This window comes from Rhinatrema bivittatum, chromosome 2 (genome assembly GCF_901001135.1).
Source record: "Rhinatrema bivittatum chromosome 2, aRhiBiv1.1, whole genome shotgun sequence".
In the NCBI taxonomy this organism is placed as follows: domain Eukaryota; kingdom Metazoa; phylum Chordata; class Amphibia; order Gymnophiona; family Rhinatrematidae; genus Rhinatrema; species Rhinatrema bivittatum.
Window position 1 is genome coordinate 537,574,236 of NC_042616.1, and position 22,908 is coordinate 537,597,143.

General features: G+C 42.3%; 1 protein-coding gene across 7 annotated transcripts in view; it reads left to right on the top strand.

The window, feature by feature from the left end:
* MBP (myelin basic protein) overlaps nucleotides 1-22,908 on the top strand; it is a 459,476-nt gene that overhangs the window by 341,591 nt on the left and 94,977 nt on the right. Inside the window, exon 1 of one of the 7 annotated variants that reach the window (XM_029590847.1) lies at nucleotides 20,450-20,467. The exons of the other annotated variants lie outside the window; for them this stretch is intronic. The gene's annotated coding sequence lies outside the window, so the exon portion shown is untranslated. Of the gene's footprint in view, nucleotides 1-20,449; nucleotides 20,468-22,908 lie in introns of those variants that run through there. 7 annotated transcript variants of the gene reach the window in all.

Below are 22,908 nucleotides of genomic sequence, written 5' to 3' on the forward strand. Positions count from 1 at the left end.
AAGAATATATGTAGCACATATGCTGCTGTCTCTGTGCCACTGAGGAATATTTGTGAATTTGTGCAAGCATTTCCATAAGGTTGGGCTTTATAATTCTATTAGTAATAGAATGGTTTTGTGAGAACCAAACTGGTTTACATTAGAGATGGACAAAAAAGATTGGATTCTTGGATCACAGTTTCAATCCCCGCCCAGGGTCCCTTATTGGGGTATTTTGATACAGGGTGAAAGAAGACACATCTAGAGTGTGTTTGAAACAGCAATCTGATGCTGTGCATCCTCCTCTGTGAAGGGCGAGCAGACATTGCTGGATGTGAACAGGAATGAGAGGGACTCCTTGGTTGGTCTGCAAGGAATTGTCATCATGGGCTTTCTCATCTTGGTAAGCCACAGATTGACATCTTGTGTGCCCCACCTCACGGTTTCCTGCCTGCTATCCTTTCTCAGAGAACGTCACCATTGTCTATCCACACAAACCCACTGTACTCCTTGTATTATCCCAGGATGGAGTCAAGGTGCTGCAAAGGTGGCTCCATGCAACTTGCTGTAGAGGCCAAATGAGCAAAGGATCATTTCCCTTTCTTCCACAATTTGTTTCAAATGTTCCCTAGTCAACTTTTTTTCAGTTTTTCTTATTTGCTTCCTTCCTTTGAAAAGACTGGCATCTGAGTAAGCATTGGCCAGTTATCCTACTGGTGGCAGAGTAGATATCCCAACCATAAATTTTATTTTTGATCATCCCCTGCTCTTACTTTGGGAAGGCTCAGTTGCAGACCTTCTCATAGAGAAATTTGGTTATCCATAAAGGAAGAAATGTTCTATTTATCCTAGACATCTCAGATCAAAATATCATTATAGAACAGTACTGAATAAACATTTTTTACATTCTCAGAAGTTGAGATAATTCATGACAATCCTAGTTTAGAACCTAGGCTGTTTTGTGATTGAGGGCAGGTCCCTGGCTTTACCATATTTAAGGACTTTTATAAGGAAGCAACGGTAGCTCTTATAATCTCTGTAAATGTAAGCTTCTCTCTTGTCTAAGTTGTTTGGTTTGGGTTTTTTTTTAGTACCCAAAATGTGTCTTTACTGCAGAAGTTCTGAAATGGCAATTTGGCACAGTTCACAACAGTTCTTGACACAACAGATGGAAATCACAGGTCTCCAGTCTTGAGATGGAAAAGTAAGACATTGAAAATGGAGTGGGCCATAGCCTGTTAACTTTGTCCCACCCAAAGGGAAGAAAGGTGGTGTGGCAATTCTTGTACATAAGAACACTACGCTTCAAGTACTAAAGGGTCTAAGTATTATTTTTTTTTAAATGATTAACAGATCAGATACTTTTTCAGAAGAACTCAGTCACTTCCTCGGTCACCTGTTTTGCACGTGAAAGTCAGTCTGTTTTCAAACATGCACATATAATTGAAATTGCCACTTTGCTGATACCTCCACCAATTCACCCATTCCTTTTCTAGGTCATCAAGATCTTTCTAATTCTTCACTCTGAACTCCCCCACCCCCCACTTTACCAGACCTCCCATCCAACTAGCAGGAGTCTGATATCAATTGTACAAGACAATCAGCAGATGTAAAATTACATGAATAAGCTGCCAAATGCACGCAAGTAAGTCTCTTATAAAATAGCAACTTGCATGTATACCTCTTGACCCCACCCCAGAAAGTCCCAGACCATCCTTATTTTGCCCATGTAAATGTGCGGGCGACGACAAAAATACACGCATATTTTGATGTTTATAAAATAGTTTGTAATGCAAATAAACTACTTATGCTCATATATGCTATTTTTACATGCATAAATGTTTTGAAAAATCAACCCTAAGATTTCTTTAACATAGTATCTTCCTTCATGCAGGTCAGTGGCATTGTTAGGAGTCTGCAAATTTCTAGAATGAACCTCCAATCTCTCTCATTTTTCTATTTCATTTTTTTAAACATGTTTTAGTCATCAAAACATTTAAATCCAATATGTAATAATGATAATACAACAGACCATGTCACAAAAATAACTTTTAAATAAAGATATGATCGTGACTCAATTTTCCTGTGATATCCCTCTTCAAACACACCACATTCACACAACTGGCCATCAGTGTTCTTCGCCGCTAGACACAAACTAAACGTGACACATCATGAGAATAACTTTGTCAATGAGGAAGCATTTATAATTCCACCTAAGTAACGCTCAACACTTTAGCCCAAAGCTGAAAATACCCCCATAAAGGGAGGCAGGACCTTGAGTGTAAAAGCTCTTTTCTGTATCATCTCACTCGGCACATTTTGCTGCATTAACTCTCCACTGACGAAACAAAGGTAGCTCATTCGTTTTCCAACAGAGTAATAGTTTTCTTAGCTAACAAAAGATCCACTGCCAGGAATTTCCCCACCCCTGTGGTAGCCGTAAATTTCTGTCCAATATAAATAGAATAACAATATTTTTCTATAAACACAGTTACTTGGTTCCAAAAAGACTAGTAAAACATATGACACAGAATGCCTGGCTTGATATTACACTTAAGACATAATTCAGAGTCCCAAAGTTTCATTTTAACCCTAAAACCCTGGTGATATAAACTCTATGAAGTAACTTTAAACTGGATTTCTCTCAAATTAGCAGATAGGAAATATTTATACATCAATGCAAAGGGTTGACTAATGTTCTCATCCTGTATGTTCCCTACCAGATCTTCACTCCATTGTTCAGTCCGCCTCAAGATATGAGGGGTAGATATGCTTGCTTTTAAATGCATTGACCAAATTGCAATTTTATTGAATTTAGGAACTGTGGCCAAAACGTTTTCTCATCAGTAGGCACAATGCAAGATGTATCACCTCCACATGCACTTAAGCAATAGTGGTGAGCTTGTAAATAGGCAAAAAATTGTAAATTTGACAGGCTCCACATGGTTTGCAATTCATGGAATGAATACAAACAAGGAGTCTTAGAATCAACCATATGTGCCAAATTGTACAATCCTTTTCTGGACCACCCATGGAACAGAGATTTATTTAAGCCTGGTAAAAATTCTGAATTTCCTGTTAGTCAGGAAAGGTGAGATATGATAACTGTGCTTAATAGCACCCTGCCACCAAACCCATGCCTCCCACACAACAATAAGCCAAAAGGCAGAAATTCTTAGGGAAGAGAGCTTATTACATTGCAAATGCATTAAATTAATTGGCTGGTCTGGATAAGTCTGTCATCAAACCCTCTGCATCAAATTTGTGTTTATTAGAGGCCTATTCTTGTAAGAAACACACTCAATATTATACATTTGCAAATTGGGGAGCATTACTCCACCCCCCAGTTCTCCTGTCCAATCTCAACACATCATAACTTACTGTGCTCTTCTATTATTCCATATAAATGCACTAATTAATGATCAAAAAGGACTTAACATCTTTATTATTGACCCATAAAGGCACCATTTGCATAGGATACAGGAGTTCAGGGAGGATCACTATTTTCACCAGGGCACATCTTCCCATAAGAGTGGTAATGACAGGCAACAAGGCCTTAGTCTTCTTCATACTTGCTTCGAAGTATAATGTGTACAGCTCTTCTACTGTGCGAGCTAAGTGAATACCTAAATATTGCATATGACCTATGGTCCACATCAAAGGGAAAATAATCCTCCCATTAACTTTATATTTTGAGTTTTTTGACTGATATATTGTACACCATTTTGACTAAAATTTGTTTGTAAAAGCGGTATATAAACATTTTTAAATAAATAAATAAAACTCCTTAGCCTAGGATTTAAAGGAAAAGCTTCCAATGTTTTATTAATCCGTAGGCCAGAAAAACTCCCCAAATCATTACTTACTCTATCCCACAGGCTTCTTTGGGGGGTTCCCTACGATTATCATGTCATCAGCAAATAAGCTCAAATCAACCATCTTATTCCTTATCCTAATACCTTCAAATGAAGGAAGAGCTTGTAGTTTAACTGCTAGAGGTTCCATGGAGAGAACAAACAAAGGGGATAAAGGGCAGCCTTGTCTGTTTCCTTTATCCAAAATAAATTTATCTGAATTAATATAATTGTATAGTAACTTAACCCACAGTAAACATTTCTCTCCAATGTTAAATTATTCCAATGCCCACAAGAGGTGACCATGTCAATGGCGGGTTAAATTTGGAGGAAACGCCGAACATTACCAACTACTGGACCATCATATCTTGTCCCCTGACGAAGAATTGAGGATTCGAAACAAGGCCCTGTCAGGACATGGACACTGGCAAATGAATATACCTACAGATAAGTTGAAGAGAAGTTTGTCTTCTTTAACTTAAAAAAAAACAACATATGTCGGCGTTTGTGGGTAGTTCGGCGTCTTTTCAAGAGAAATGTTTTGAGAAAAGCAACTCATAGAAATACCAGTTTGGTGAAGAAAGAGTTTTAAAAAAATGTTTTTGATTTGATACACTTTCACTATAATTTGTGCACGCAAGATAAATATGAAAAAAAACTTTGATGGATGGGAGGAGGTTGGTTCATGATTAGAATTACTATAAACTGCTGGATATAGTGATATAATGAATTGATATGAAACCTTCCTCTTCACTCCAAATGTTTTTTCTCTTGGTGAAAATCTAGTTTTTGGCTGCTATAAGACGTAAAAAGTATATTATTCATTAGAGATATTTCTCTTAAAAAGATATTCAGTCCACAATAATACGGTATAATCAATATATTAGAGGTGATATTTTGTTGATTTATTTACACAAGAGGCATCTAGGTTGACCAAGAGTCCATCCCTGGTAGCTTTTTTAGAAGATAGAATAGCCAAAATCATATTCAATAAGTTAGGTTTTATCAAAGGGAGGCTTTCTAATTCTATTGATCCTGGGACACCATACCATGTATCACAGAGTTCAATCTAAATGCGAGGACCCCAGCTAAGATTTTTATATCTTGGTCTAAGAGAGTGATCGGCCTGTACGATTGAGGAAGACTAGGATCCATACCAGGCTTAGCAATAATACAACAGTGGCTAGGTTATGACCCGCTTCAAACTCTCCTTTGGAGCATGGTGCATGGGACATGTTTTTAAGTGGGTTAAGAGCAGAATCTTCCAGTAATTTATAAAATTCTAGCCCTAAACCATTGGGCCCTGGTGGTTTTACTTGTTTGAATTGTGCAATGATTTTATGTCTTTCAAAATTCTTTATAGGAGCTTCCAACATCTCTGTAGATTTGTCATTAATTTAGGAAAAGCCATTTTCTGGAGAAAAAAAAAAAGCAGGCTTTGTTAGCCCATTAATAGGATCAGTAGCATACAGATTCTTATAATAAGCCTCAAAAGCTTTAAGTATCGAGGAGTAGACGAGTATGTTTGTTAGTCATAAGTAATTTGGGTAACAATACCTTTGGTTTGAGAATTAGATTTAACCAATTTAGCTAGTAATTTGACGGATTTATTCCCCCTTTGATAAAGCTTGTATTTAAGATACATTAAATACTGCTATATCTTAAGATCTAAGAGGGCATTAAGCTCCTTCCTGGAAGCAACAAGATGTTCTTTTGACTGTTGTGAGAGGTCTTGTATATGTGCTTGCCTTAGTAAAGTAATTTTCTTGGTGAACTATAACATTTTGCTATTCCTTTCTCTTTGGTGTGTGCCTAAGAAAATATGTCCTCTCACAACTGCTTTTGTAGCATTCCAAAATACCATGGGATAAATCTCAGAGAGTGAGTTAAATTCTATATATTCTTCCATTCTTCTCTTAGGAAGATGGAAAATTGTTTGTTGCTATAGAGATGAGGGCATAGACCATCTCATGGGGGTACTGCTCCCAGGTGGCAGAGACAAGGTAGTGATTATAATTGCCTGGTCAGGAAAGGTAACATCATAAATAGTACTGGAGAGCAATTTATTGATAAAGTTCCAGCTAAAAGAATGTAAGAAATACAAGAGTGCACATTGGGGTAGATTTACAAAGGGTTACTCGCGTAAGATATGTGCGTAACCCCTGAAAATCTACCCCTGCATGCGCCGAGCCTATTTTGCATAGGCCGGGCGGCGCGCGCAAGCCCCGGGACACGCGTATGTCCCGGGGCTTTTGAAAATGGGTGGATTGTGGGCGGGGCCAGGGCTGGGGCTGGGCGTTCCCAAGTCCTCCGGCACATCAGCTTGCTGGCGCGCGCAAGTTAACGCCTGCCAGAGGCAGGCATAACTCCATCGAATAAGGTGGGGGGGGGATTTAGGTAGGGCTGGGGGTGGGTTAGATAGGGGAAGGGAGGGAAAGGTGGTGGGATCCAAAAAAAAGTTTCCTCCAAGGCCGCTCCGATTTCGGAGCGGCCTTGGAGGGAACGGGGAAAGATATCGGGGCTCCCCTTGGGCTCGGTGCACACAAGGTGCACAAGTGTACATCCCCTTGCGCGCGCGCCGACTCGAATTTTATAACATGCACGTGGCACCTAGCTGAAAGGTATAGTAACTTAGAAGATATACCCAGAGTGGGGGTGGGGTCAGAGAGTCGCGTGCCAGCAGCAACTTGTGCCTGCCCAGAGGCAAGCGTAAAAGGTAATACAAAGGACAGGGGGGGTTTCGAGTAGGGCTAGGGGAGGAAGGTTAGAGGAAGGGGTGGGAAGGTCAGGTTAGGTGGAAGGGAATGGGGGAAGGCAGCGCGGCTCGGCGCACACAAGGTGCCTAATTGTGCACTCCCTTGCGCCCACCGACCCTGGATTTATAACATGCACATGCATGTTATAAAATCGGGCGTACATGTGCACATGCGCTTCTTTTAAAATCTACCCCTATGGTGCTACAATCCCATAAGGAGCTGATGAAAAATCACTTGAAAATCGGCACCTAAACCACAGAACTGAAGAATCATGCTTTAATGGCCTTTCTAAATCTCTAAAGGTTTGACCAGGCCTGAATTTCCAGGCCAAGTCAAACTTAAAAAATAAATAAATACATACAAAATCTAATAGATTAGTATGGCAAGATTTCACTTTGCTAAAACCATGTACACGTTTCCACCTTTAAGGTATGTCTGTGATTTTGTTTTTAAGAATAGCTTCTACTGTGTTGTTCAGCACCATTAGGCTCCCCCGACTACTGTTTCCTGGATAATATCTGGAGCCCTTTTTAAAAACTGGTCTTAATATTGGCCGCCCTCCAATCTTCATGTATCATGGCTGTTTTAAACGATAGGTTACAGATTACTAGCAAGAGGTTTGCAGTTTCATGTTTGTTCTTTTAGGACTCCGGGCTAGATGTAATTCATTCCTGGTGCTTTGTTACTTTTTTAGTTTGCTCATTACCCTTAGTTGCTCAGAATCTTTACCATCAGCATGTGGGTAATTGTTCCCAACATTCTTCTCAATAAACACCAAGGCAAAGAATTCATGCAGTTTTTTTTTTGGTTTTTTTTTTTGCTATTTCCTTGTCCTCCCTGGGAATTGCTGAGAAGGAATCGACCAGAAGTTTTATATAGAAACTATATGTACAAAATGTACCTTAGCACCCAACTAGCTGTTGAAATAACCAGCAACAAGGAGACCGAGAGAGAAGAACCAAGACGGCCGCTGAAAAAATGACACAATCTCAATGAGACACTCTGACCTTGCTTTCTTGTAGAAGGGTTCTGCTGTGTAATGTATTTATGGCAAATAAGAAAACTATATACTCTGCTAGCACAATAGATCATTTGTATTCCAAGCTTGTGGGCGAAAGAATTCATTCTGTTTAAGTGGTCTTGGGGTTTTTATTGTGTGTGTTTGAGGGGGAGAGGATGGGAGGTGGTCAAGAGGCTGTCCCGCATGCTTCTCATAGTTGCAGAATTTCTGTCATAGCAAGTCCCACCAGCGTCAACCGTGGGCTTTTTTGTTTCTCTTTGTGTTCCCTTGTAACCCTGTAGCAAAACGGTGTGCCTGTGCCAGAAGGATTCTGAAAAAATAAAAATGGCTTGCTGCAGATTGGGCCCACTCTGTCAAATTCCATTGTCCAACAAGCGAGTGCCATTCTGTTCCTTTATTACACCAGAAGGGCGGGATAATGTAACTGCTCTCATGCATGAACATGTGTAAAATCGTTCCACTTGTCACTTTCAGCACCTAATATGAAGAGATAGAGGTAGGGGTACTTTGGAAACTGCAGAAAAGTCTTTATTTGCTTTCTGGAACATAACTGTATATATATAGCTCAATTACTTGAATTTGCATTGTAAAACATAATTATAAAATAAGGTTCCTAAAATGGGGATCATTTTAGGCTGTTTTCTTGCAGAGGTATGATATAAGTGGCATATTTATTTCAAATGTGCCTTTCAGTTGTTTTATTCTTCTAATATTTAAGAAGAGCCATATGGGTAGCATAACTGGGGCATTATGAGAACATAAGATATGCCCAGCTGGGTCAGACCAATGATCCTTCAAGCCCAGCAGCTTGTCTCTGAAGAGCCCATCAAATAGGAAAGCCCATTCCATAATGCTTTTAGTGGATCAATATTATGTTAATGACTTGGCCTCAAAGCTATATTTACAGTCTAGGAATAAATCACATTACCTGAGATCTGTCTGTGTGTCATGACTAGATTGTAAACTTTGTAGAGCAACTACTCTTATGTGTCTCTGTGCAGCGCTATATATGTCTAGTAGGGATGTGCAGGGAAAAAAAACATTTTGTTTTCGATTTATAGGGAGGTCGTCCCCCCCCGTCCCCCCGAATTTCAGTTTGTAGATTGCTTGATTCTTTTCATTCGTGTTAAAAAAAAAAAATCAAACAATAAAAAAGGACAAAAAACAAAAACTAGGCCTTCCTTCCACCATCCGGAAAATACAGAGGCCAGGATCTCCCCCCCCCCCCCCCCCCCCCCCCGGCCTCTACATAAACTGGTCTGGTGTAAATGCACTGGCTAGGACTAGGCCTAAGACTCTGCCTTACATAGGCTGAGGCCGCGATAGGTCACCATGGTCTTGGGTAACACAAGACTAATGCCTCAGCCTCGGCCGGACCCAGGCATAATTCCTGGGACTTGGCCTAGCCCGGACCCAGGCCCGACACTGCGACCTGACATGAAGGCAGGGTCTTGATGCCTGGGCCTCGATCCAGGTCAGAACTCAGGCCCAGGCCTGATGATCTGACTCGGTGTCAGGGTCCCAACACCAGGACCTCGTCCCAGACCCAGGGCTGACCCCATGACTCGACCCGGAGGACAGGCCCCGGCACCTCAGTCCAAACCCAGACTGACACCACGACCCTATCCAGAGGTCAGGGCCTCAGTCCAGGGTCAGACCCAGGCCTAGGAGCCCAGGCCTGGGAGGTCCTCTTCTTGGGTTCTCTTCTTTCTTCAGTACTTGAAAGCCAAATGATTCTTGCACAACCCCAGTGGGCAGTGTCATTTGGCTTTCAAGTGCTGAAGAAACAAGAGGACCCAAGAAGAGGACCTCCCAGGCCTTGCGCTTTACCCTGGGCCAAGGCCTGGGGATTGAGTCCTGGCTTCCTGGCCGAGGGCCTAGTCTCAAGCTAGGGTCTGGGACAAGGCCCCGGCATCAGGACCCGGCCTCCAGGTCATGTCATAGCATATGGGGCTGGGTCTGGGATGAGGCCCTGTTGTCAGGACCCGGCCTCTGGGTCGGGTCTTGGGTTCTGGCCTAATCTGAGGCCCCAGTGTCAGGACCCAGCCTTTGTCGGATAGCCGATGGATCAGGTGGGTTTTTTGTTTTGGTTTTTTTTGGGGGGGGTTGTTTTTTTTAATAATTTTCTGGATTCTCAGCCAAGGCCCGTGGCATCGCCCCATGCCTCCACCAAGACCCCAGTATCATGCTCAGGCCTAGCCATGGCCCTTGCATTGGAGACTCTGTCTATGCCCTAGGCAAGGCCCCAGCTTCATGCCTAGGCCAAGACTCCAGCATCTCGCTTGAGCATAGGCCCATGGACCCTGCTTTGGGGCCTTGGCCTATGTCCTTGGCAAGGCCACCAACTTGGGCCTAGACTTGGGCCCAATGCTTTAGTTTAAATTGAATGGAATGAATAAGGTTTGTTTCATTAGAGGTGCTCTCAATTTGTTTTCAGGGCCCCCCAAATGAAACAAATTTGACTTATTTGTTGCTTTATTGCACTTTTGTTTTAAAAGAATGTGCATCCCTAATGTCTAGAAATGATTTGAGGAGGAGTAAAGAGGTATAATTAACTGTCAGAGCATTATAAGAAGACAATGCCTTAATTAGTGTCATCACTAACATTTAGCATATCTTATTTTTCAGTTTTTAAGTATTGTTTTAGTAATAAAAATAAAAAGTTTTTATAATGAAATTTTTCCACTAAGTTTTACATACGGGCCGATACAGTAAAAATTGCGGGGAGAGCGGGCGATTCAGTAACTTAATTTATTTAAATTAGGGCCTGCGGTAAAAAGACGCGTCCCTAGTGCCTCTTTTTGGACAGGAGCGGCGGCTATCAGCAAGTTTGACAGCCGACGCTCAATTTTACCAGCGTCAGTTCTCAAACCCGCTGACAGCCATGGGTTCGGAAACTGGACGCCGGCAAAATTGGGCGTCCGGTTTTCAACCCGCGAGCCGTGGGCCCATTTTAAATTTTTTTTTTAAACTTTTTTTTTAACTTTTGGGACCTCCAACTTAATATCGCCATGATATTAAGAAAAGGGAAGTGCACAGAAAAGCAGTTTTTACTGCTTTTCTGTGCACTTCCCCGGCACCGGCAGAAATTAACGCCTACCTTTGGGTAGGCGCTAATTTCTTAAAGTAAAAAGTTAACCAGTTTAAGTGCAATTTCTTGGAGATGCTTTTCTTGGAGAAACCCGCTCACTTGAGGGGTAGTGAGGCCAGAGAAGACGACATTCTTGCTATATACGAAGGGCTATCAGAGGGGCCTGGAGGAAGCCCCTGCTGAGCTCAGCTCGGCCTAGTCGGGTAGATCTGGACCCTAAGCTCTGGGCAAGAGGTTTGGACATGCCTAGATAGGCCTCAACTAGGCTTAGCCTGAGCTCAGATTCTTTATTAAAGGGCAAAAAGGCCTTGGGGAGGCCATATTTTTGGCACAAAACAAAAATACACCCACATTTTGGGATATTTTTGTGAGCGACCACTTTCATTTCAATCCAATTGGAATGAACCAAAAATGGCCACAATTCTCCTGTTTTTCAAATCCATTTATAATGAATGTACATCCGGAATTCTTTAAAAGACCTTGCCTTTCCACCACTTTATCCCAGAGGGTTTTTTTCACAGTACCTTGATGCTCATGGTTGTGTCTTTGTTTTGAAATGCTCTACCCAGCAGAGTGAACCAACAGGAACTGCTGAATTTATCCTGTTATCGTATATTTCAATGCAGTTTAACATAGGTGGGGCTCATTCACTTGATGTGTGCTTTTGAAGGCAATTGGTTACTCGACTTTAAGTTTAGGATTATTAAAGAAGTACTTGTATAGGTGGAAATTTAGAGCCAACCTTCCTTTTCTATGTTGTTATTCCTACTTCATTTTCTTAAGAATTCTGGAATATATTTTTCACTTTGCAAATTTGTGGGGTAGGGTGTGTGGATATATGGAACAAACACTCTTTAATGCTGTTCATGTATATATGTATATCTAGTAATCTATTTATAGATAGTTATGACAACACTCTCACCTTTTCCTGATTTGGAACTGATATAGAAATATAGCTGGGTAAGATATGCCATTCTTTTGATATAAATTTTATGGGAAAAAAAGAGTGGTTTAAAAGCCAGCAATAGCTTTATAGATGACATACAAAAAACGTTTGTGCCATGTGCTTCATTTCTTCATGAACATACCACAAGTTTCATTTCCTTAAAATTGACAAATGCAGGGTTTCCAAAATGTAGGACAGTAATTCTATTGCTCTAGTTCAAGAGGTTGATGGGTAAGAGAATTTGGAAAGAAAAAAATATCCCCTCCATTTCTGAAATTTTAATTTTGTCCGATTCGCAGCTAACGCATTCTCAGACAGGATGTTTTATTGCTTAGTTATGAAAAGAGACGAAGGGTACCAACCAACCAGCAATAGAAATAGCCTTAGAATTAATTCTGTTGTTTGTTTTCCTGTAAAAAGTATCTGCATAATAAGACATCCCACAACAAGTCTTTTTTTCTGGGATTAGACAAAATGGCAGTTCCAAGAAATGATGGCAGTTGTTCTCGCACAAAGATTTTATATTTTTGTTTGTAATCCCCCTTGGGACTGATGCATCATTACTGAAAATCATTGTTGTTCTACACTTTTGTTCTAGTTCAAAGGGTGGGGGGTGAGGTGTTTGATAAGAACATTTTGGAAAGGGAAATGCTTCATTTAATGTTGAAAGCTGTATTCTGTGTGATTGGTTAAAATGTTATGCCCGGCAGGTATGGAAAAATCTTGGATGCGTACACTTATGCGGTTAAATAGCTTGAAAGCACTTAGAATATTGACCTCTTTATTGCAAAAATACCAAACCTACTGTAGCTACAAAGTTCATAAACAGCTTTGCAGTTTAAATAAAAATTAAATGTTTAAATAAGAATTGCTTTCTTTGAATTTTGCCTGATGAGGCCTGGCAATAGTTTCAGCCTTGTCAATGTAACTTCTGGCATAACTAATTAATTTGTAACATACCAAGGAAAATCTGCCATCTATATGTGAATTGCATCTTTTTTTTTTTTGCTCATTGATACATGCAACAGTCAGCTCTGTAATGCTTCATTTTCAGCTGTGGAATGTGTTTGGGTTCTCAGTGAAACGAGGATATGGAAAATATTCAGCATCTTCATATTGTCCTCATTGTCTATGGCTCATTACAGTTCAGTTATTCAAAGGCCGAACATATTTTTAATGAAATTTATCCCTGATTTGCATATCCAAACATATGTACATAATGACAGAAAAAGATCATATGGCCTCTCCATACTAATTGCCTAGCTCTACAATCCCTACCATTCTCTGAGATTCCCTGTGCTTGTCCCATACTTTCTTGAATTTAGATATTGTCTTTGTCTTCACCACCTCTGCTGGGAGTCTGTTCGGTGCCGCTCTCTTGTGACTTTTGGCAAGTTGCTTCACCCTCCGTTGCCTCAGGTACAAACTTAGGCCTAAAGTCTTCTGTGGTGGAGGAGTGGTGGTGGTGGTGTGGAGGAGTGAGGAGCTGAAAGAGGATGAAACCTGAGGAGTGGGGAGAGAAGAAGAGGAGAGAAGCATGTTAAGAGGGAGGAGGAGGGCAGGAGTGGTAGGAGGAAAGGGACAGGACATAGAGATAGGGAGGAGGGAAGGTATAGGAGGAGGCGGGGGGAAGGGGATAGACAGATGAGTCTGGCGGGGAGGAGGATGGCAGGAGGGGAGTTGGCAGGGCAGGAGAGGGTGGGGCGGAAGGGAGGGGAACAGGGAGTGGGAGCAAGAGCGAAGAAAAAGGACATCTTCTCAGAAACTGGATTGGCAACCTCATTCATCTGGCAGCCAGGCAGAAAGTCGGACTCATCTTCATGCAGTAAAGTTCAGCATCAAGAACAACAACATGATCATTGCCCGGGGTCATCAAGAACTACAGCATGCTGTTCAGGAACTGTGCAGCGAAGATGTTCAGGGCAGCCAAGGGCCAGATATGATGCACTATTGCCCAGGCCATATCCCAGCACAGCAGAATAAAAAGGACTGTAGAGCCAGGTGGCCCATCGCTACTGCAACATAAAGGCACAGCAGAAGAACAGGTGGCAAGCCGTAATAAGTATCTGCGACAGATAGTAGGAGGAACCCCTTGCCCCATAGTCCTGACCCCATGGAGGAGCGCCTAATTGAACAGTTTGGAACTGGATGTATTCAAGGGAATAGATAAGCATATGGACATGCAAGCCAGGACTTGAAAAAATTCACCTTACCTGTAAATTTCATCTGCTACAGATGTCCAGGTATTTTGGCATAAGATGCTCCACTTTGATGCAAAGCGTGCATCTTAAGTCAAATAGTACATGTGTTCTTCTTAGCATTCATACTTTTGTCATCTTTGTTTCCACAGCTGTCACCCAGGAACCCACCAGTCCCAGCTGTGAAACTCCAGGGACTAGCAGTGCAGCCACAGCAATCCCAACAACTTTACAATTGGATGTACAAACACAGTGGAGTGAAGAAGAGAAGCAGCAGCAGCAGCAGCTGCCACAACATCTCCAGATACTGGCACCCTTTTGATCACCTCTCAACATGAGCCTTAATCTTGTTGACTTCATGGAGGAGTCTTCCCACCATGGGAGCAAGCTAACCTGTCCACACCTGCTTCCAGCATGCCACATCACTAGCAGGATGCAGCAGACACCCAGCAAGGTCAGCCCACCATCCCCGGATATGCCAACTTTGGAGCCCCAGACAGCGATTCAAACACCACCAACCACAGCACCAGCAGAATTGGAAGCAAACAATGCATGAGAGGGCTTGACCACATGGCAAGAAGGCATGGGCTCCACATCCACCACATACGGGCAGAGCTGGTGTGCTTGAGGAGGGCTCAGATTAGCCATACCCAGACCCTGCAGGATCAGACAGCAGCCCTTACGCAGGGCCTAACCACTGCTGCAACATCTATAAATATGATGGCATTGACACAAATCATTCAAAGACTGCCAGAGCCTCCACCCATGCTCTACCCAGCTTCCCAGGAATCAATTCTGCACAACAGTTCCTAACTAGAAGGACGGACCTGGGGTAGGTCCCCCAAACAGATGCCAACCCCAATCCAAAAGCCACAAAGGAAAAGGACCATGAGACCCTTGGTCGTCAACAGAAATAAAAGCTAAGAATACTTGTCCAAACAAGCCCGGCACAATTAAGCTCTGGAATTCATTGCCAGAGGATATAGTTAAGGCAGTTAGTATAGCTGGATTTAAAAATGGTTTGGATGGGTTCCTGGAGGAGAAGTCCATAAACTGCTATTAATCAATAAGGAATAGCCACTGCTTGTTACCAGCATTAGTAGCTTGGGATTTATTTAATGTTTGGGTACTTGCCAGGTTCTTAGGGCCTGGATTGGCCACTGTTGGAAACAGGATGCTGGGCTTGATGGACCCTTGGTCTGACCCAGTATGGCATTTCTTATGTCCTCTGTACAAAGTTCCTGTGCCAGCGAGATGGAAGAAGCCTTCTGGGTCTGTCCTGACTATAGAGTTCCTGTGCTGGATTACTCATGTGTATGGTCTATTTTCTGCCTGTGTTGTCCTGCTGCCTTCTTCTTGTGACCTCCTCTATGCTCTCTGCCCATAGTCCTGCCTCATTGATGCAGTCTGCAGTCATGGTCCTGCTGGTGTCTCTTATCACATCTCATCTCCTAGTCCTGCTGCTGGTGTCTTATCTCATCTCATCCTGCTGCTGGCTTCATGCTGGTGCCTCATCTCCTGGAGCTCTTGCATCCGTGCTGTGCTGTCCAGTCCTGGTCCTGCTGCCTGCTACTTGAACTTTGCTGCAGTTTCCCTTAGGCTGTCCTCCTTGAGTACACTCTTTCAACATGGATTGTCTGGGCCTTCCGTGAACTTTGCTGCTGTGGCCCTGATTGCTCAGTTGTCACACAGCAGCTGACATGGAGTTCTAGCAGGCTACAAGTAGATAAAGGTGCATAATCATTAGGCTGGCTAGTGGACAAGGGATAAGGCTCTAGTTAGCAGCAAAACCTGTCCCCTCATATATTCAGCAGGAGAAAAGTGCCACCTAATCTATGCACCCAAAATATATGCACCCACATAAGGCAGATTATTTGTAGGCCTAACCTGCCAGCATGTACATATTGCAGAGTAAGCCTCAAGTGATGCAGCCTTGTGTAGCAGGCTAACTGGCTAGCTACCAGGATTACTTTAATAGATACATGGATACATAGGCCTCTGTCTCGAAAAAGTGAACATTAAATAGGAGTTGTAGCAGGCCTCCTGCCACCTCCCTACCCCCAGGTATCAACACACTGGATCTGACCTGTCTCCCAACTCATCTACCTGGCATGACAGTGCTCAGGGGGGAGGTATATACTACAGGTAGATATCGACTCATCTGGCAAAGTGGCACTGATATCTGAGCTGTTACACTGCTAATTGTCACACTCCCTTCTCGACTGAATGAATAAACAGCATCAGGCCAAGGTGAAATATTTGATTACAATGTGTGTGGCCTTTTTATCCTCGCCTACACATTAGCATATCTGTAGCTAATGTGTAGGCGGGGAGATTGCTAGTGTCAATGCCAGTGTGTGCTAATTGGGTGCACTCACAGTGCATGCTCTGGTGTATGCATTGGTATGGTAAGGAAGATAATTATGAGCTCTACATCACCTCCAGAGACAGATATAGAAGATGCTAATAGAGCATATCACTCACCCAGACACACACAGACACACTCATCTTTTAGACAGTTTGCCGTACAGAATACCTGCAGCACTTTAGTAACCTACCAAGGACCTATTTAGCTGTTCCTGGCCTGTTCATCATCAACCCTTAATGTCTGTGCCAAGCTTGTCCCTAGCTGCTAATAGGTAGTGAGATTCATAACTCCTCACACAATATTGTGTACATCTGGCAGGTTGAGCAGACATCTTGTCGGAAGCACGTATGCTCACTGATTTGTCCTTTTACAGACATGGGCCCCTTTAGGTCTCAGGTGCCCCAAAGTATTTGTCTTTCTACATTACAACACTGAAAGTTCAGAGATCACATGCCTATCACATGATACCTCTGGGAGCAGTTGGCCTATACATTTTGAACAGTGCCAGGCTTCGGAAAGAGGCTTGGTGTTAACTCATGAGGTCATCAGCTGACACCTTCTCTAGCATTAATGCCGTGCACAGAGCTGATGAATGAGTCTATCTGTACACTTGCCTTGGTCTCGGTATCCACTAAGTCCAAAATGCTCAAACACCACAGGACACCCATCCTATAGAACAGCTACTATGCTATGTTAACTACAAGAAATGGCAGCCATGCGGACAGGTAAGGACCTCAAACCTGGTAAGACCTGAAAGGTCACAAGTCTGCTTGGAAAATGACCATTCTGCAAGCTTGTCTCACTTGGAGTCCTCAGTCTACATGCTTTAAGGGTTGTCACCGATAGGATAAGGACTGTAACAGCTATTAGTAATTGGAACAAACAACTACTCTGCAGATAGTCTATGTACCTACATAAAGCTGGACATCATGACTAGCCCAGTGCTGGACAGGCAAAAGGCCTTGCTGCGGCCTTATGTCTCAATATTTCTCAATGGCTATGAGTGACATGTCAGGCTAGGTTAATAGCTTCTAGCACAGCTTTGCCTTGGGTTCAATGAGGTGAACCTTTTGTTAGGTGACATGTGGGTGATAATATAGTCATCATTAAATAAACACTAACCTATACATTTTAGAGTGACTTTCAACAATATGTAAAGACATGGCACCTCTTATTCCCAGTCCAACCTTTAGATAGTCAGACCAGCATCCTTCTCTAGCCTCCCCAAGCAGTTAACATAACAACATGACATCCCAAGGACAAAGGCCCTCACCCATCTGTACATGAGTGTTGATTATTTGCTTATCTAGGTGTAGCAGGGCCCAGCTGTACATGGTCATGTGCAACCCCTAGGAGATATGCTAATTTACAATGACATGTGAGAAGTTTAAGATTGCCACGATATTAGACATGTGCTTACCAAAAGGCTGTAAGTGAAGGCCTGCTATGTGAGCACTCATCTGTGTCTCTCAGGCCATGTAACACTATGCTTGCGATACATGTGGATATATTCAGATGCACATGGATGTCAGCTAGGGATTTAGGCTGTAACATGTCAAGTCTGTGCTTGAAGATTATCAGCTCGTAGCTTTCAGGCTGTGCCTTTAACCAGCTGAGCTACTTGTGATTTTGCTGGATTACAGAGCACCATGACTCCATGTCCTAGGCCCTGCTGGAGTTCCATCATGCCTATGCAATTATCTCGCCCACATGTGAGGGCTAGGACAGGGTTCAAGGCGCGCAGCAGGGGCAAGCAAGAAGGTGCAAGCTATGGTAAGCTATGTATACTGTGTTGGCAGTCCTATACAAAGGCTATAATGAGACATGACTTTTTTGGATTGACAATCACTATGACTACATTAGGCTAGCCACCTCTCTTTGGTGTCAGGTTTATTTTGTGTCAACTTTTGTCCACTATTGTCTATTGCACCTATTACTCCATTATCACGATGTATCCTAACTCGGCCTAATGTGGTTTCTGATATACACTGACCCAGAGGGCTTGTGGGTAAAAGGAAGAGAGAAGACTAGCTAGCAGCCCTCTGCTGGACTCTCTTCCTTGGAAGGGGAAGGACTAGATGAGGGCTAACAGCTAAAATAGAATTGTATGACACTTTGCCGAAGCTTGCTGCCAGTCTATGTGGTCTCCTGACTTCTGCAGGGGGACATAGGGGATCCTCGAGTAGATCTCTAACAACTCCTCCTGCGATACCATGCTGTAGAGCCAGATTATGGAATATACAGTAGAGCAGCACTATCTCAGCAACTCTGGGCAGGGCATTCTTAAAGCTCCCTTCACTTTCTCCAAACAGTGAAATCGACTTTTTCGAACTCTGAAGGTGCGTTCTATGACACAGTGGGTAGAATACAAGGACTTGTGTACCACATCTCCACTGGTATGTTCGGAAGATTGACGAGCATGAGAAGCCAAGTCCTGCAACTGTAGCCCAAATCTCCTGTGGCAAATAGAAAATGGCTGCATCACTTACACCATTGTAACTTTGTGATATCCCTGCTAACCAACAGAATGATACTACATCCTAGAAGCTAAGCTGTAGCTTGACATAAGCCCATAAAAGCTATTTCCAAACCCAAAGTCCATGAGGCCTTTATCTGTGGCACTATATGTACGTTCTAGCACTTTCTTATGCCGTTTGAGATCTTCCTGAATGGAAATCTGCATCTGCGGTTCCTATACACTGTGTTCATAACACTTACAAGCAAGCTATCACTACCCGATTCTAGCACTCCTGTAAAACTGAAGCTGTACATCACTAATGCCATACATGTCTTTACAGTAAGATATCAACCTCATGGTATAATTGTTCATGTCCCTGGTTGTTTTCCAGTATGTCCTACAGAGATACCCATTTGTCAAACATACATTATTCTCAAAGCTTCCAGTAAACTTGTATACCCCTAAGATGGTGAAAACAAACTGTGACTGATCCTGGCAGTCAGATCCTACAGCCCTGTAGACAGAATATGGGCACCATTACCTAAGGCCAAAAGAGCACTAACGGGGCACACCTGACCTGGGAGTCCCTGCACTGTGCATCCAAAAGGTTTGGGTAGACAAGTGACTTTTCAACAGCTCCAAGAGAGATCATTTGAACTGCCACTTTTTTTGAAGCTGACCAGTAGAAAGTGTGTAGTGCTCAGTCACACACTGATCTTAGTGTAAAGTGCTTTATAGGGACACATAACATTACTAAGCCTCTCCAGCATGGAGAAAGCTGGGCCCTGGCATGATGGCTTTTTAACCTAACTGTGCAAGCCACTTGTCATGTAACTGATACAGATCTGAGTTCTTGATACAGTTCCATGGTAGCCTGATAGCTGAGGCGATACCTCATAACCACATGTTCCTCTGGCATGCCCAACAATATGGTGTGTGGATGAAAGATGCGCTCCCTGTACTGCCTGCATGCCCTACTGTGTGGCAAGCCCTGCTGTGGTACAGGTCGCTCCACTGGCAGGCCTTTTGGCTCTGGCTCTGGCTCCAGTGCGGGTACTTCCCTAGGAGGCTTTTGAACCTCCCTTACCTGTTGTAGTACTAGTATTGTTGTTCTTGAACAGCCTGAAGAAACCAGTATCCCACTACTAGTAAACTTCCCCCTAACATAGTAGATTTAGGAAGACAGGGCAGCCAGGCAACTAAAGGTGGTTTTATTGGCCTAGCAGGGCTGTGTAAGTGTCTTTGAGAAGGCCTCATTTTATTGCTCACAATAATAGCCTCAAGCCGCAATAACAGCCGCTGTGGTGCAATGAAAACTTTTTTCCCCTCTATCACACAAAAAAAAAATGTTGCATATAGGTTCAGGCTAAATCCTGAGAGGTGCATTATTTCACCACAAAATGCGGTAGGAGTCCCTCATTTTCATAATTTTCTAGATGTTCCATATTCATTATCATATTTGCATGCTATCGCATGTCTATTGTCTAACGTGCGAAGACCCCAGTTTTTGCGTCATAAGGCCCTAACGCAGCTTGATGAATGACCCTATTAGATTGTGAGCCCTCTGGGAACCAGAAATACCTACAATACTTGAATGTAATCTACTTTGAGGTGCCTGAAAAAAGCAGAATATAAATCAAAGAAATAATAAGAATGCATCCACTACCCCCTCTATAAAGAAATACTTCCTTAGGGGATAAACTCAGGTGCAATCTTTCTCACTCCTCTCTTGACTTCATTCCAGAGCCTCCTTTCCATTGAAAGAAGCCTGCCTCCTGCACATTGATACCTTGAAGGTATTTATATGTTTCTTTCTCCAATGTATATATGTTTAGTCTGTCTTCATATGTTTTATGATGAAGAGTAGTGACCATTTTAATAGCCACCTTCTGAATGGACTCTATCTGGTTTATATCCTTTTCAAGGTGTGGTCTCCAAAATTATATTCCAAATAAGGACTCTCCAGGGACATACAAGATCGATAGCACCTCTCTTTTTCTGCTTTCTATCTCCCTCTGTATCCAAGTATCTCTCTGGCTTTTGCCATCACCTTATCCATTTGTTTGGCCACTGAGATCATCAGATACAATCACTTCCAGAACCCTCTCATGTTTCATGAATGAAAGACTTTCTAACACCCTACACTGTACCACTCCTTTGGGATTTCCCTCATGTTTACCACACCACCTTGTGTGACTACCCTGTTGCAGACTGATATCACCTGCAAAAAGCAAACCTTTCCTGATAGTAGTACTGCAGTATCACTTGTGAAAATGTTGAAAAGATCTGGTCCAAGGACTGATTTCTTCAGTTCGGAATGAGCTACATTTACCATTCCCCTTTGCTGCCTCTCACTCAACCAGTTTCTAACTCAGTCAGTCACTTTAGGGTCTATATGAAGAGCACTGTTTGTCACCTATGCAGAACTGTGTCAAAGGCCTTACTAAAATCCAAATGTGCACTATACCTTGTACTCTCCCGATTCAACTCTCTAGTCATCCACTCAAAGAAATTAATCAGATTTCGTCTGATAAGATCTGCCTCTGGTAAAGCCATACTATCTCTCTTCTTGTAATCCACTGGATTCCATAAACTCCAATAACCTCTGTTTTAGCAGTGATTCAATGAATTTACTTGCCACTGTGGTCAAACTAACTGGCTGTAATTCCCAGCTTCTTCGTACCACTTTTTTAAAATAGGAGAAACCACATCCACCCTGTCTTCAGTTCTCTGGATGTACTCCTGATTCTAAAGAAACACTGCAAAGGTCAGCGAGCAGAGTTGCCAGAATTTCTCTAACTTCCCCTAATATTCTCAGATACATCCCATCTGGTCCCAGTGATTTAGCTCACTTCTATTCTATTTGTGTCTCTTTCCTCTGGGTCCTAATCTTGGCCATCCTCCAATCTTTGGTCAGGACATCTGAAAGGGCTGAAGATCAGAATGTTAATTTCCAATATTTTTAGTAGAAATGATCTTATCCAGAATTCATGAACTGCAGTCCCAAGTGCCATGCACCCCAGTCCTAATTATTTATGATGAATTGTTTTTTAATCCAATCCTCTTGAGTAGGATATAAATATTAAGCTCTTGGATTGAATTGAGGGAATATGATTGGCAGTGCTGACCTTGGGTATGGGACCAAGGGCTAATTAACTGCAGCGGCATCCTGGAATGCTGAAATTATACTGTTGGGGATGGGGATACAATGGTGATGTTAGGCCCTCAAAGTGCAGAGTCCATGGCATTCCCCCCCCCCCCCCCCCTCCCTGTTTGCCTTCAACTAAGGATGGCTATAACTCAGCATCCCTTCATAAGCAAATACATTAAATCTAGTTTTTTGGATTTAAAAGGAATTTTTTAAAAATTGGGACTTCCCCACCTCCTTTTCTGAAGCAGCCAGAAATTGATGCATAAAATTAGTTCACATGAAGAAGCTTATGGCTTTTTTTTTTTTTTCTTTCCGCTTTAGCAATCCCTATAACTTATGCCATACACAGGGTCTGATTTATCAAGGGTGTTGTCTGTGCTTGAAGCTATTATAAATCATGTCCAAAAGAAGTGGTTGGTGCCATTTTCTCGTAGGTAATTGTGCCATGACATGAGTAACATTGGCAGCATCATAAGTTTCTCTACATTTTTGGAATAGCAGGCGCTTTCTGTAGCATCCATCAATAGTGCCTGCACATACAGTCTTTGCAGGTCCATTACACCTAATCCAATCCATTCACAAGGTCAGATTTAGTAGAGGTATGTGACCTGTTGTAACCCATTTATAACGTTTTACCCTGAAATCTTATACTGGTTTCTGATTCTTCATATTGGAAGAATACATTAGTTCAGCATATTTATGATTTTATTTAAAGTGTCAATTGATTGCATCAATGGGTCTTAATATAGTTTTATTTAATGCAGATTTTGTTGTAAGCACTCTTCTTTAAAAAGAAATCACCATCATTTTAAACTAAACTTTTTTTTTTTTTTTTTTTTTTTACAAAATCTGGTTTAAATTTAATTTTAAAAAAAGATGGATATTTCGCCACCCTTCTACTTTCTTTGAATGCATACTAGAGCATTGCTTGATAGACACCTCAGTCCAGACCCATGCAAGATTTTCCTCTGTTTTGTTGTATCTGCAATTAACGCTTTACTTGCTAAAGCCCCTAATGGGAGTGGTATAAGAGCACATGGCAGTTAGCATTAGTATTGCAAGCAAAGTATTCAAGGACAGGAGAGG